The sequence below is a fragment of the Neopsephotus bourkii genome, unplaced genomic scaffold (genome assembly GCF_033783945.1).
Source record: "Neopsephotus bourkii isolate Nb327-2 ecotype Australia unplaced genomic scaffold, CSIRO-AGI_Nbou_v1 NB_107, whole genome shotgun sequence".
Taxonomy (NCBI): Eukaryota; Metazoa; Chordata; class Aves; order Psittaciformes; family Psittacidae; genus Neopsephotus; species Neopsephotus bourkii.
Genome location: NW_026900624.1, coordinates 12,306,544 through 12,321,560, shown reverse-complemented (window position 1 = coordinate 12,321,560; position 15,017 = coordinate 12,306,544). Strand labels below are relative to the sequence as shown.

The following is a 15,017-nucleotide window of genomic DNA, read 5'->3' as shown; positions in this document are numbered from 1 at the left end:
CTGTTCCCCACCTCCACAGCAGCAGGAATCCCTGCCCCTTCTTAGGTTCTCTCCTACATCAGCATCCCTGCTGCCAAAGCTCCGAGACAGGTAAAGTGATGGGAATGTGCAACAGGATCCCCCAGCCTTCCCTTCTCACACATCTGCCCTGTACTTCCTGTCCTGCAATGAGTCCCCTTTCTCACTCAAGCTTCTGTGCTATGCTCTGTACCCAGCATTGCCCATTTCCTGCACATCCTCTCTTGCACATTGCACATCCCCCTTGCCCTTGCCACACTGACCTTCTGCATCATCTCCTCTCCATCATCTGTCTCCTCTCCAGACTCATTTTTTCCAACATCTACCCCCTCCTCTTTGTTTTGGACGTAATCAAGGCTGAGTTGATGGTGTGATGTTAGCCACAAAGGATAATCTGGTCATTTAATCAATTTAATATGGACACAGCAGACCGGCTTTAAGTCATGTTAACTGGATCAAGTTAGAATCTAAGAGGTGTACACTGACTCCTAATTGAAGCCATAAATCTGTGTTTCTTTGTGTACCTCTCAGTTTTTATCGGTTTCTGACATGCTTTCCAGAAGTCTCTCGGGTTTTTTTCTGGCCATCATCTTTTGGAACCTGTCTCTTTTTTCCTCCCTTTCTGCCCCAAAGAGGATCCTTTACACAATGTCTTCATCACCCTAAACAGGACACAAGTCTTGCTTTTCCCTTCAGACTCAACTACTCACAAGGTATTTTTTAACCCACTCTCAGGTGAATCACATGGCTTTTCTCATTTAGCTGCTTTCCCTTTGCATGTGTTTAATATGTACTTTCTTCTCACTATAGGTTTATTGTCCCTGCCTCTAATTCAAAGACAATATTTTTTTAATAGAAGAACAAAGAACTTATTTTCTATCTTAGATATGGATAAGGTGAGGCCAAGAGCCAGGAGGACCGTGCTGATCGTACAGGGAAGCAGAGAGGGCACAGAGACTAGAATACAAGGCTGGAATGAAAGCATGAATGCAAAAGGTTACAGATAGGGCTGAATAACAGCTAACATCAGGAACAATGAGGAGGCCTGATCCCACCTTCCCAGGGCTGCCTGTGGTATCCAGGACAAGGCAAGTGGTAGCAAAATCTGGATTGCGTAATGGGAGCCAACCTATTCCAGCACTCCCCTCCATCGGCCAGAGCCCGGGGACACCAAACAGGGAGGGCTGTGGTGAGGACAGGGCGCTCCCTCCTGCCCTGCAAGACAAGGGAACCACCATGATTGACAAACCTGTCTCTGTTAGCTGAACCACAGCATTCTCGTCTGAGGTTGAAGATGGCTGAATTATTGAATCACAGACTCACAGAATGCTTTGGGGTGGAAAGCACATTAAAACTCACCCAGTTCCAACCCCCTGCCATGGGCAGGGACACCTTCCACTAGACCAGGTTGCTCTAAGCCCTGTCCAACCTGGCCTTGAGCACTGCCAGGGGTGGGGTGGCCACATACTGGGGAACTTTAGCTAAAGTCTAGATACTTATTTTGTGTTACTCATTCAACTTTAAGATCAATTAGTCTTTTACATCTTTAAATGCACACTAATACACTGCAACACTCTTGTCTCCTTATGACACCTAACCATTTCCTCCACTGGACTGGCTTTTCTTTCCTTGATGCTGTTAAAAAGAGGATACAAGCTACAAGAAAATGATAAACAGGAAGCCTTAAAAGGCCAGACCACTTACAAAACAACACGTAGGCACACGTATCCATAATGCATTGTGGATAACGCAAAATAGCATGACAAAGTTTATTTAGCTGTATCCTTTTGCACTTAAAGAAATACTGATGTATGATCTTGTTTTAACAGGCATGAAGAGCTTGGCCTGCTCTCCAGATGTGCACAGATCTGTAAAATTTCCTAGAGCTTTTCTGTTGACAATACAATATAGAAAACACTATTATTTGGCTACAGCAGGGCTCTCGCTGTTTTGTTGCAGAGGATCTGCAATGAACGTCATGTCTGTGGCATGTGTATTGAAGTTTCCTGATTTCCTTCCTGTGCCCTAGGACTGCTGGCTTACAGCCAAGTCTCATTTTTCCTAAGGTTCCCCAGCTCTAGATCTTTTTGCAATTTAAAATTCCCTTTGTCTTGGTTTTAATTCCAAGTTTTAGATAGGTTCCCTGGGGTACTTAAATCCTAGCAAGCATTCCTTCCAACACACATTTACTCCCCAAGCCTTCCATCTGCACCCCACTCTCTGATGCTCATCATGGAGCTTCCCAGCTGCCCTCCCAGTCATTCCACGCACTGCCTCTCCTCGCCCCAGCTCTCCCACCCACTCCCTGTTTTCCTTTCTCCGTTTCCCTCACCAGTCTCCCTTCCTTTCTCCTCCTTTCCTCCTTCCTTTCTCTTCCTTTTCGTGTTCCCTGAATGACTCTGAGGCTGCCAGGACTAGGCAGATGAGCTGGCCCCTGTCTCTTGAACTAGCTAACTTAGCCGAATTATTAGCTACATGAGCTGTGTGCGTTACAGTGAAGCCCTCTTTCCAAGCTCCCCTCTGCCATTCCTGGAAAAGAGGGCCACTTTTAGGGATTCAGTTTCCAGCTGTCTGACGCTGTGAGCCCAGCCAGAGCAAACGGGAGGTGTTCGGGAGCACCCGAACAGTTATTTATGATGTAAAAATGCGCCTGTTGCCCCTGGAAACCGGCTCTCCCGCTCGTCTCAGGGGTTGCTAAGCGATGCGCTTGTGCCTGGGGGCAGGGGGCTAAAGATGCGGCAGCACTTCTCTTAGGAGGAACCTGTTGCAAAATGGAAGGGCAGGGACAGGCAGGACCGCTGCCGCTTCGTGAGAGCGGCTACGGAGGGGATGGCTGACTTATCGCAATGTTTAACTGACAGCTATGCAGCCCTGCACCCCTGGCTCCTCGGGGCTCTCCCGAAGCCTGCTCGCGTACCTCAACGCCTGTCCTGAGTTCACCCTTAGCTATTTTTGTTTCTGGGTCACCGAGAACACATCTGCAATAGTCAGCAGCAGCTGACTGCAGAGCGGGTTGGCGCATCCATGCTCCTCTTCATCGGGAGCACACGCCACATCACACAGCAGCGCTCCGCCACTGCCCCCAGCTGCACATACCCCACCATCTGCGTGCCTGGTGACGACAAAATCACGCCGGCTTGTTTTGTTCTCTTTATCCTTTCCTTTTTGGTAGGCAGGCTGTGCAGACGCCCCTGCAAACCTGCCAGGCAGGGAAGCAGTAGGAATTGAGCAGTCGCTGCAGAATCCTGCCGCGCTCAGACGGATTTCTGTTGCCATCTGGTGGCAACCGAAGAGCACCTAGAAATGGAGAATAAACGTCGAGATCTGCGCCTCCGCTACTAAGTCAGGCTCGTTTTCCTCCATTTATTCCACAGGCGTTTACTCTGGCCACATCACAATTCCGTCACTGTAGAAGGGAGCGAGGGAGACCGTTAATGATACTAGATTATTTAATTATTTATTATTTAATCCAGTCTAGATTCCAGATCATTCCTTGCATGGCAAGCTTTCTCCATGGTTTTCAAGTCAACACGAGCAGTTTTCTTGACTGTTCCATGTGCTGTAGTCAAGACTCTGTCCTAGCCTCTGAAGCCTGCAGTTTAGCTCACCCTAAATTAGAGATCCTCACTCTAGCCCCAAGAGCCACTGAATGAATCATCCACAGTGGGTCAGTTAATGAGCATAAAATTACCAACCTCGCCTGCCTGTTGCAGAAATCACCTTAAAGGATTGCACCCCTATTTACCAATGCACATACACACCACCAGCCAGCCTCAGATTCCCTCTCTAGCCAAGGGACCCATCACTGGCTTAGGGGCAGAGGCCTCATGGAAGACAGAGATCTCAGATGGTATGCCCCGGCACATTCCTTTCATGGGCACTACTGCAGCTTCTGCTGAAGCCCGGCTTAAACTGCAGCGCAAGAGTTTCTGCAGGTAGCCACAAATTCACCCTCTTGTCATCACTTTATCCTCTGGCAGAGAATTATTCCCTTCCCATTTAAGAAGGGCACCAAACCCAAAGACTGCATGGACAATTCAGAAGCAGGGCGTCCTGATGCCATTTGACTGTAGTCCTTTGGTTTTTGTTCTCATTTACACTTAGCTCTTTTTTGGAGCCCTAACTTTGTGTCTTCCTCCATGCCACCCTTGCTCTTGCCCCCGTTCCCTGCGCCAGCCTGCTGGAACTACCCAACCTCGTTCATGACCATCTTGCACAAACTCCAGCAAACTGCCTTTACCAGTCAGGCACGCAGTCCCCTGTGAATTTCCAAGTCTGGTGTTCCCAGAGGCAGGGATGACTCATGACATTTTGTCACACCCAGTAACGCAGATGATGAAATCCCAGGAGCAGCCGGCCACACTCCAGCTCCATGTGGATGTCGGTGCTCCTGACTCCTGCCTCTTAGGCCAGAAGCAGGTCTTTATTCACTCCAAACTATTTTGTGACAGTGATTATTTGGTTACACAACCACACTAGTAAATGAAACAGTGGCTGGAAGTGATCCCCAGCACTGAAATATGATATTTAAAGTTTTATTGTCAGCCAACTAGCAGTCTTCCAAACAGTTCTGTGCATGGTTCAGGAGTAAGCACATGGCAAGGAACGGTCCAGAAGTCAGTCTGCATGCAGCCAGCCTGTGCTGGTGGGCAAGAAAGTTTAACAGCATGGCTACTCCGTGCCTGTTAGCCTCAGAACCAGGGAAGAGTTCTGTTTAATTGAGTACCACAGAGTCAGCCTTTCTCTCTGAGCGGGCACTGAGCCAATTTATAGACACTTTGTTCACTTTTCATACTTCCCAATTACTTTAGGCTCTCTGCATGGTACCAAAATCATCTGGGGCAGGGATTAATGCAGATTAGGTCCAAAGTTATCTTTCATTGGCGTGTCACGTAATGCTCGATTCACCATGATGGCAGAGACAAGTTTACTGATTTTGTTTGTCTGCTTTGGGCTTTGTTTGTTTGGTTTGGTTTTGGTTTAAACTGCATTGCCTTTTTGCATTGCTCTGCCACAGAGCTGTGCTTTACCACACGACTCCCATTGATTAGATTCCAGTCACAAAGACTCCAATCAGAGCCAAAGCCAATGCTGGTTTGAAACAAAGCCAGGTTACTCTGAACACTAACACAGGATTCATGTATTCCCAGAGCTTCATCTTCAGATCCCCATGTTCTTTCTGAGCTGGAAAGGACAGCTCACTTAAATCTTGTGCTGCCTATCAAGAACTGAACAGGAGTGCTGGGAAATACAAGTACTTCTTTCATTGTATTCCTGAGCTACTGGCTTGCATGTGTAAGATACCACTACAAAGCTACAGTTGGGGAAGCATAGACTTTCTAAACCCAATAGGAAGCAAATGCTAAGTCTTCCAGGCCAGAACCAGTCATTTTGAGTATATGGCTCCTCATCTTGCTGACAGTAATTCTTCCAGGGGCTGCAGGCTAACTCAGCTCTGAATATTTTGCATCATCACCAAGTACATGTCATAACTGCAGCAGTGCCATTTTAAGCAACCCAGAGCAGAACTGCTGGCTCATACTATTCTTAAGAAGGGCTAAGGACAATTCACATTAAGATTTCAAAGCTTACAGATTGAACCAAGCCTACTGGTGTTCAGGGACTCTGCAAGCGTTTACTACTAATTTGTTATCAAGTAATCTCTCTCCCTCACACAGACTCCTTAAGCAGAAGACAGTATTTCAGGACAGCAGCCATTTGAAAATCCTTTGAAAAACCTTACAAGAGCCTTTGAAAATAGTTCTTTTCCCTTCTATTCATCCTTTGTCTTCTCAGATATTTGAGTCAAAAATATTTTGATTACGCACAGGAATGCAGTTATCCCAGTTCCCTCCCTGGACAGGTCATCTGATGCTGTCTGTCCCTATAAACCAACAACTTCAAAACACAATTAGCAATACTGTCACAAAGTCCTTCAAGTAATTAAGACCATTTCTGGCCAATGGTAACATTACTTGAAGGACTATGTTGTGGTTTCCAGCATGGACTGATCAAAAACCTTTGACAGTTCAGGGAAGAAACTGAATTAAGTTCGGTGGCTGTTTCCTTTTCCTGTTTCCACTCTACCACCTTAGGCTGAGTGGAAGTATAGGACAGCAAATGGCTATGAAAAGAAACATAGGTCAACTCCCTTCTTCAGCTCTGTACCTTCATTTTAAACTGAGTTATGTTTCAGTGTGACTCATACACCTTTGAGACATCATTCACTACAGTCTCTCCTGGGCATCAGTCACCTACCAGATAATTTGGTGTCCTCAGCCAGGATGCTCCACCTCACAGCATCTCAACAGCTTTAGGAGCATAACCCTAAGAAATACCCCTGTCCCAACTATACTGCCATTGAGAACAGCACAAGATACTTGTGGGAGCTTTCTGAAAGCTAGTGAAGTATTTGGCTCTACCACTTCCTTCGGCAATGAATTTACCAGTGTAATGTCATGATCTGGAAAAGCGTTTCCTCATTTTCACTCCCCCGTTTCATTGAATGGTCCCTTGTTCTCAGATTGTGATACAGGAAGAACAGAAGCTCCAAGACTACTTTTTCTACTCCAGCAATTACTTTATAAATTATCTGTCCACTTTCATATCTCTCCTTTTCAAAACAGCAATCTCAGTTTTTCCAGTTCCTCTCTCTGAGTCCTTACATGCATTAATAGCTCATGTCATCATTTCCTGAAGTCTCCTCTTTAAGGGCAGACATCCATGTTCTCCCTGGAGCATTCAGGTAAGATTGTCCACACCATGGACATCACACAATGTGCGATGAAATCTCATGTCTATGATTGATGTAGAGTTAATTTAAACCCCAGGAGTAACATCAGCCCTTGCCATTGCACTGTTGATACAGAATTTCAGTTACTGTGTGCTGTTCACATGCCTTCCCTGTTTAGGTCTGCCCAAAGTACTCCAGAAACCTCTCTAATACAGTTACTCTGAGTACCTTTGTTTTCTGTAGAGGTTGTTGCTTTGCTGTTCACTTTTTTTCCTCTTACCAGATGAACAACAAAGAAACACAACACAGGACACATGATAAATCCCTAAGAGATTCTGCTTTTAACCTTTTGCCATGAAAATTAATTGCTCAGTTCCACCCTTTGCTTGCTGCTTATAGGACACCTCTTGTTTAAAACCAGTTCTCATCTTACACTGTGCTGCTTAATGCTTGAAATTCTTACACAGTTTTTGTTTGCACAGTTTAGGGGAAGCCAATTTTGAAAGTCCCTACTTAGTTCTGATTTTTTTTTTCCTACTGTTCAGCCTGACTTGGGCCACTTTATACATATTCAGTCTTAAAGTAGTAGCATCCTTCCAATTAAAAGCTCCTTTCCCTACCTGTTGCTTACCACCAGGTGTGTTTCTGGCCAGATCCCCTCTCAGTCTCCGTTTTCCTAGGCAAAGCTTTTAAGACCAAAGTTCTGGTGATAGTGTCTTCATTCTCTAGAAAGTCCTAGAGGCCATTCTTACATCTGTTTCACTTTGAACTAATTATTACTGAGAATGAATGATCAGAATTCCTAACAATATTCTATACAAGATTTTTAAAATAGAAAATGCTCTTGATACTTTCCTGGATCCCATTTACCTTTTAGCAGTTCATTGTGTGTGACCAGCTAATGCTCAAAGATCCTTTTCCTCCTTCTCTTTCATTTCCAGGAACTGAGTTCCCAGAGGGAATAAATAAATAAATGAATGTATGTTAGTCCCTATATTCATGGCACTAAATTCTGCATACCTGAATCTCATCCAAGATTTCATTTCATCCAAATCTCAGAGGTCTTTCAGTATTCATTTATAATATCCTATCATTCTGTCCTTGTGCCATGAGCAAATTTCATCCAAATGCTCTTTTTATTTATGCCAAGGCCATGAATTCAAATATGAAGCAATATAAGGCCCCAAAGTGACCTACATTAGTAATCGCTTTTCCCTGTCAGGATTCTGCCTTTGTGGAGCAGCCTCAAATGCCTTTAAAACTCTACATATATCAGATTAAATGTTTCTCTTTTATTAACTTCTTTATTGACACATCCAGAAAACTGAGGAGGGGATTTATGAGATACTCGTTGCTTAAATAATTCATCTTGGTTATCATAGTCTTCCAGGTGCTTTGACACATTTTTAATTACCATTCTGACCAGCTTTCAAGAAACAGATAAAAACTTCACTATTCTATTTCCCTGCTTCATCCCTAGCACCTTTTATTTAATTGCAGTTACAGTCCATACTGTCTCTCTTGATGCTCTGGTACCATGACATCTTTCTCTGAGAAACCACATATTTCCAAACCCAAGAATGCAGGTGCCCAACTACTTCTCACTTGAAGTTCTCTGGAATTCTTGGAGGTATGCCATATTATGGTTTAAATTATTAGTTTGGTCCAACATTTCTCCTTAGGAGAGCTCAATCTCAAAAAGCTGCTTCATTGTAAAAACCAGATTGTTCACAGGATAAGAATATAAAAGCCTCCTACACCCTCAAACCTGAAGGTAGCTATGAAAATGCAAACTCTTTCTTCATTGTTCCCTTAACCTCCCTTGATTCCAACACATCCAGTAACTCTTTCACAGCCGTCCTGGACTTTCATTTATACTTTCCATCAATTTCATTGTTTGCTCTGTGACTTCCCATTCTAGCTTCCCTCCTAATTATTACATGCTGCAAATTCAAGATTCTGCCTACTGTAAATTTTGAAGAACCTCTTGCCTGACTCCCAGCTTCTCAGAAATTATAACTGAAGTCACATGGGCATCCTAGTTTTCTTTTGATCCTCAGGAATGCTTGTCATCTGAGACTATTATTGCTGATATCATAGGTATCTGCAGCACTTCTAAGGATTTTAATATTTTACTATTAACTCTGATGTCTACTTCTCAGTCAGAATGCAACAGCATGAACTGCTCATTAGTTTGAGCTACTGCGATCAAACCTTACATCCTGTCTGCACTTTCATAGCATCAGCTTTTGAAGTGGTAGACAGCCTGCTAATCAGACTTTTGTGTGTCAGTGTCTGCCAAGTGTAGTGGCTCTTTGAAAAGCAAGTTGAGATGGTTCTACATTTACCGTCTCACGGCAACTTCTATCCTCACTTAAGGAAGGCAGAGCTTTCCTTGCTGTCAGCCCTGGGATGTGACCACAGCTTTTCTCTCCTGGCACCATTGCCTAATATGAAGACCCAAACTCTGAAGCAGAACCCAGGGGTTTCCTTTAAGGACAGTTACTAATTGATCCCGTGTTTTTTTCACTATGACTATCTGAAACTTAGAATACAATTTTGTCAATTCGGTACAGAAAGAAGCAATATCCAGCTTCCTCTCTTACAGCTATTCTTTTAATTCTGCAGGGTTAACAGGCAAGGAAAGCAGTAAAAATCATCTCAGCCCGCCAAGCCAGAAGGTCAGAATGCACCTAAGCATCTTAACTGCTGAGTAAGAAGGTACCTTTTCGCATACAGCTTTTTAGCAGGGAATCACTAAAAACCATGCTCCACTGTTTTTTGTATTCATTGAACCTGTCTAACATAACATGTAAGAGTGCCTCTGAGCTGTTGGGCCTTAGAATCTGACATTGATTATAATTTTGTCTAACTACTGAAACATCTTATTTGTAAGTACTTCATAATCCTTAACATAGGAATACTACATAAACCTTCTGAGTTAGGAAAGTTCAGTTATCACAAAAATAATTTTCTCATGGAAAACTTTTTAGATGTTTTACACTGAAAGAAAACCAGCGTGAACTGAAAATGCACTTAGAACAAATTCACTTCTTTTACTGACATCCCCTTCTCTGCCCAAGAAAGCTCCTTTGTTTCATCCAAGTCTGCTAGAATAAAGCACAGCAGAACAGGCCACAGAAAACACTTCAGAAGACCTCAAAGCACTGGGCAGCCAGGAATCCCATCCCCAGCTGTCCCCTGCTCTCTAGCCTTATAAGCACCAAAATCACACAGAAGTCTGCATTTAAGTATGATTTCCATCACCTCTGACTTCACACTCCAAACTTTTCAGCTTGAATGGAAGCTCCAGAACAAGATTCCTGTGTCTGATTTTCCCCCACTAGTCTAGAAAATATCGCTCATGGGGCCTATTCAGAGCACATCTCAGCCACAAGGAACCCATAGGAAAGGACGGGCAGACCAAGCATGTCATGGTTAAAACATTTTCCCCAGCTTGTGGGAGATGTGGATCCCAAATCCTGCTCCCCACGTTGCTTTCTATCAGAGATACCACAGTCTGAACATGCAATTAAATATTTTCCTGTAAGTATTTGTCATTTTGCATCTCCCTGGTATCTCACATATACTGATTGAATGTCATGAAGACAGGAGTTTATAATCCACCTATTTTTGTCTCCATTAATATTTAATCATTCACACAAAGAGTTTCAAGAAAAAAAAAGGCTTAAAGAAGCAACTGCCTCCAACTATACAAAGCTGGTAACAAGCATTTACCTACAATATGCTAGAACATCTCTTTCAAATAGGGCATTCAACCTTGGGCAGATGCAGAAGGAGCAGCCTCCTTCTGCTCATGATCCTTGGGAATGAGCCCCACTCTGCTCTGGTACTTATCTACAGCCACTACACCTGTCTGAAAGACTGAGGGTGAAGCAGGTGCCAGATTTAAACATTTGCTATAGAGCTACAGTAAGAATAAAAGTCCATTGCAGAGATATAAAAAAACAAGAACTCCTGTAGAGTTCACGAAAATAAGAGACCAAACACAGGAGAAAGACTTTATTTTTGTCCTTGCAGAGGGAAGGTCACAGTACACACTAGATTTAAAAGGCGTAAGAGAACCAGAATGAAAAGAGACATTACAAATTAGGGGGAAAGCATCAGTTAGAACTTGTGCTTTATCAATCATCAAAGAATCCAACTGTGAGACCAAAACTGATAAGCAACCAGGCTTTGTTAGTTCTGTAATTCACACAACTGCTTCAAAGCACATTAAAGTGCAGCAGTAGTCTGAAAAATTACTACCGCAACCAAGCCGATGGCTTGGAGCCTACACAGTCAGGCCTGGAAGGCACAAAGACCAAACCATCAGTCACTGAGAAATGGAGACTAGGTCTCCCCTCCTTTTGCAAAAGAGTTTCTGTATGGAAATTCCTATTAACGTCCTGCCTTAGGCTTCTGCAGGCTTCAGGGAAAGCCTCCTATAGTTGCAGGTCCTTCTTGAAAGCAGGGCTGGGCCCACGGCAGAGACAAGATAGTCCATGTAAAACTGCTTCTGTGGGTGGTGACAGAGAAGGGCTTCTGTATACCTGAAGCATTCCACTATCTTTCCCAGCGACTGACACCTCTGAAGCAGGGATGACTTTTTATTTTTTCATGTAACCTGGCACAGGTACATTTGCACACTCCTTTAGCAGTCACAGTTGCAACTGAACACACTCTGAGCTCGAGTGGACCCTAGGTGGGGAAAGGATACACTTCACCCTGTGAATTCAGCCACAGCTGCTGCGCAAATGTCTCAAATCAAATTCAGTGGCTCCTTTTACTCCCATTTACAGCGGCACGACCGCCAAGTATGACAGCAAGAGGGATACTACGCTCCCCTGCGTTACCACCACCACACACCCAAGGGCTGCACGCTATGCTTGAACCGAGCACGCCAATGCCTGGCGCTGGGCACAGTCCCGCTCCACCCGCAAACGTAACGGACGCTGCGTGAAACTGCAGGAGACAACACGCAGACACCTTCTGCCATTTTACACGCGCGCTCCCCACATGTAGGGAGGAACCGGCTACGAGGCGACTCCGAAGCGAAGCAGCCCTGCGCCGCTGCGACATGACATGCGCGGCTGCAAGCCACGGCCCGACACCGCCATCCCGGCCGCGCATGCGCTGGCGCCAGCCGAAGGACACGGACACCCGGCGTGGGCCGCGGCGCTCTCCGGAAGCCGTCGGCCCCGGACAGGAAGTGACTGGTGCGCAGTGACAAACAGCCCCGCCGCGGGGGCCCGCGGCCCGCGCTCCGCTCCAGCCGGCCGCGCGGCCCTTTATGACTCATCTGACTGACACGCTGGGGGTGACCAATGGGAGCTGCTCCTCCCTTCCCTCTGGCCCGCCTTCTCTCAGGCAGAGGCCAATCAGAAGGACGAATTCTCCCCCGCCGCCGTCGCCCTTTGATGGACGTTTGCAAGAGCCAACCCAGCAGCGGGCTGCGGGACACCCCTGCCCCCGTTTCCCGCCAATGAGCGCTGTAGAACGAAGGAGCTAGCGGACCCCGCCAGCTGCCCCCGTCCCAGCACACCAGCCGCCGCTCTTGCCCCTCTGCCCGTGGGAGCCGTGCTCCCTGTCCCGTGGGCCGGGACAGGCTCGGCGGCGCGTCCCCGCAGCGCCTGGGCTCCCCGCCACACGTTCTCAGGCTGGATGCGACACGGGGCGGGGAGGAGCCGCCCGGGCGCTGCGTGCGGGGGCTCCTCGCGCTCTTAAGGTGGCCCCATGCCCTTTCTGGCGGCCCGGCCGCGGCGGGAGGGACAGCAGCTTGTGGGGCGCCCGCGCCGCCGGCGGGAGCGGCTGGCCTGGGGCAGGGTCAAGAAACGAATCCTCATACGGTAGCGGCGGCCACATTGCTTCAGGCGGCAACCGCCTGGAGGGAGGGCGGCGCAGGGGGTGCTCGGTGGCTTCACTGTCCCAGCAGGCTTCCGGGGCAGGGGGTGGCCCGGGGAGAGCGACCCGCTTTGACGTTCGCTTGAGAGGGCCGGGAGGAAGAGGAGGTCTGTGCTGGGTTAATGTTGCGGGAGATAAGAGCCTGTCACATGAGCCTGGGTGCTGTGGAGACCGGGCGCAATCACACCGAGGGGAAGGCAGCTGGAGAACAAGTGTCTGCCGTCACAGGTGTCCGAGGCCGGGCCACCAAGCACGTCGTGCCCGAACTCCCGTACCGAGCAGGCCCGGGTGGTGTGATAGAGATGAAGGGTACACATGCTTGCTTGTAGTCAGTCTAAACCTGTGTTCTGAGAGCCTGCCTTTAACTACGAGTTTCAGCCTCCTGATCATTGCATGGGGCTACCCTGAAAAGGGGGCAGATAGGTCATTTCCTTACAGTACACTGATAAATGATTCAGGGAACATAACATGAGCAACTAAATTTGTATATAAACACAAACATATAAAGGAAAGATTTTGCTGGTTAAAAAGAGATCTTGGAAAAAAAGCCACAAACCAACCACCAAACCCTGCTCAAGGAGAAAAACACATTAGAATACTTGTATGTTACTGAGATTACTGTGGTGCCTGTTTACTACTAATTACAAATGGAACAGTTCTTCAGCTAGGAAGTGAACGCCTTCCCAAATACCATCAGTTTCAATGTCAAATAGACAAGTACTAAGAATTCAGTCATGCACAAATCCAATGGCATCCTGAGAAACTGAGAAGAATAAAATGCATTGAAACTAATATAAAAAGTTATGTGGTGACTAGTTTACTTTTTTCCCCATGTCTCCATCTGCTATTCTCTATCTTATTCTTGGCTTGCAAAGGCTTTGGGATTAGGTTCTCTGAATGCTAAATATGATAATGGATCGTGAGCCATCCACGTGTGTATTTCTGCAGTACTGATTCTTTGACTTGCCTCCGTATGTCTTCTTGTGGTTGTTGGATGGCATTTTTGTATTTACATTCTTTCAAGTAGTGGAATAAATTAGTTAGATCATATATTCATTTGGGAGAGAGAATCCTGAAAACCAAAAGGAAAAATAAATAGGGAACACACATTGGATGCCTGGCACATGCCAAATCCAACCACAGTTTTCTAACACCTCTGCAGTTGGCTATAGATCAAAGAAGTCACAGATGCCACCCATCAGTGCCTTCCAGCACAATGATTCTTCTGCCTTGTCTGTCAGTAGAGTTAAGAGAAACCTGTGCACAGTACGGACACAAATCCTAGCTAGAGAGGAACTGGAAAGCTTGGTGTGTGAATAGCAGGGAGGCCCAAAGACCACCTAGCCCAAACAGAAGTCAAAGGAGTGGCAGAAGGCCAAGAGAACTGGAGCTGAGATGTTTATTCAGGACTGGAAGGAGGTTCAGAGAAAGGACAGAATAGCACACAGCTCTGATGTGAATGTGTGAGGGAGTGAGATGGTTGTTGGCCCTTGGTAATGATTAGGAACACTATAATGGGATCTGCAATGAGATAATATGAATAATATGGGAAAAGGGGCAGAAACCCCTCCTTGACAGAACAGGTAATAGCATAAGAAGAGCTACGGACAGAGCTGCTAGCATAGAAGCAGAGAAAGGTTTGGTGTAGAAGAAGAGAACATAGCATCCAGAGAGATTGGAGATTGAGGTGCATTCTTGTGACTTCTTGAAATAAAGGCATGGGACACTGGTACAGCTTTTGACCTGTTGAAGGAACGCAAATGTGAAACAAACTACCCACTGAAAGAAGAGATTAGGGTGGTTTTGAGATAGCTTGGGGTAGGACCCCTACGAGAGGGTGTTTCATGGTAATGCATTTTGAATTTCCGTGTAAAAGTGGCCTGCCTACAACACTGGCCTCATGTAGGGGGATCTCAGGCAGTGCCTGTTCCTTCTTACACACACATTTTGGAGCATTCGATCTATTTATTTTACTTCACTGGAGAGAACCTTTTAATGTTGTAAAATGATGGTTGCCTTGGTCTGTCCCTAAGATCAGCCTTGAAACATACCAAGAGGAGACTCCCAGTTTTTAGCCAACTGGGTAACAGTGGAACAATTAATATGGGTTTTGGTATGGTTTTACCTGGTTGTAACATATCTGAGAGGTAGCAATGGGTTGTGATGGAAACACCTCCCAAGATCCGGGATGTTACTTCCGTACTTTATTGGCAAATACAAAGAGTGAACAAAGAATACCAGGGATGGACTGTGGAATTTTCTGGGGAGCGAAAGAGCCTCTGAGCAGACTGGTCTGGAGCAGGGTACAACCACTATGCCTTACGTGAACAGAGATCACCCTCGGTGGCTAGCCCGATCCTGC

General features: G+C 46.1%; 1 long non-coding RNA gene across 1 annotated transcript; it reads right to left on the bottom strand.

Annotated features, from left to right (window-relative positions):
* Positions 1-3,176: 3,176 nt before the first annotated feature.
* LOC133216388 (uncharacterized) lies at positions 3,177-9,884 on the bottom strand. The gene is made up of 3 exons (XR_009726631.1): positions 9,100-9,884; positions 7,372-7,695; positions 3,177-3,315 (listed from the first exon to the last, which is right to left on the bottom strand). It is a non-coding gene; the product is annotated as an uncharacterized LOC133216388 (long non-coding RNA).
* Between the last annotated feature and the right edge of the window lie 5,133 nt (positions 9,885-15,017).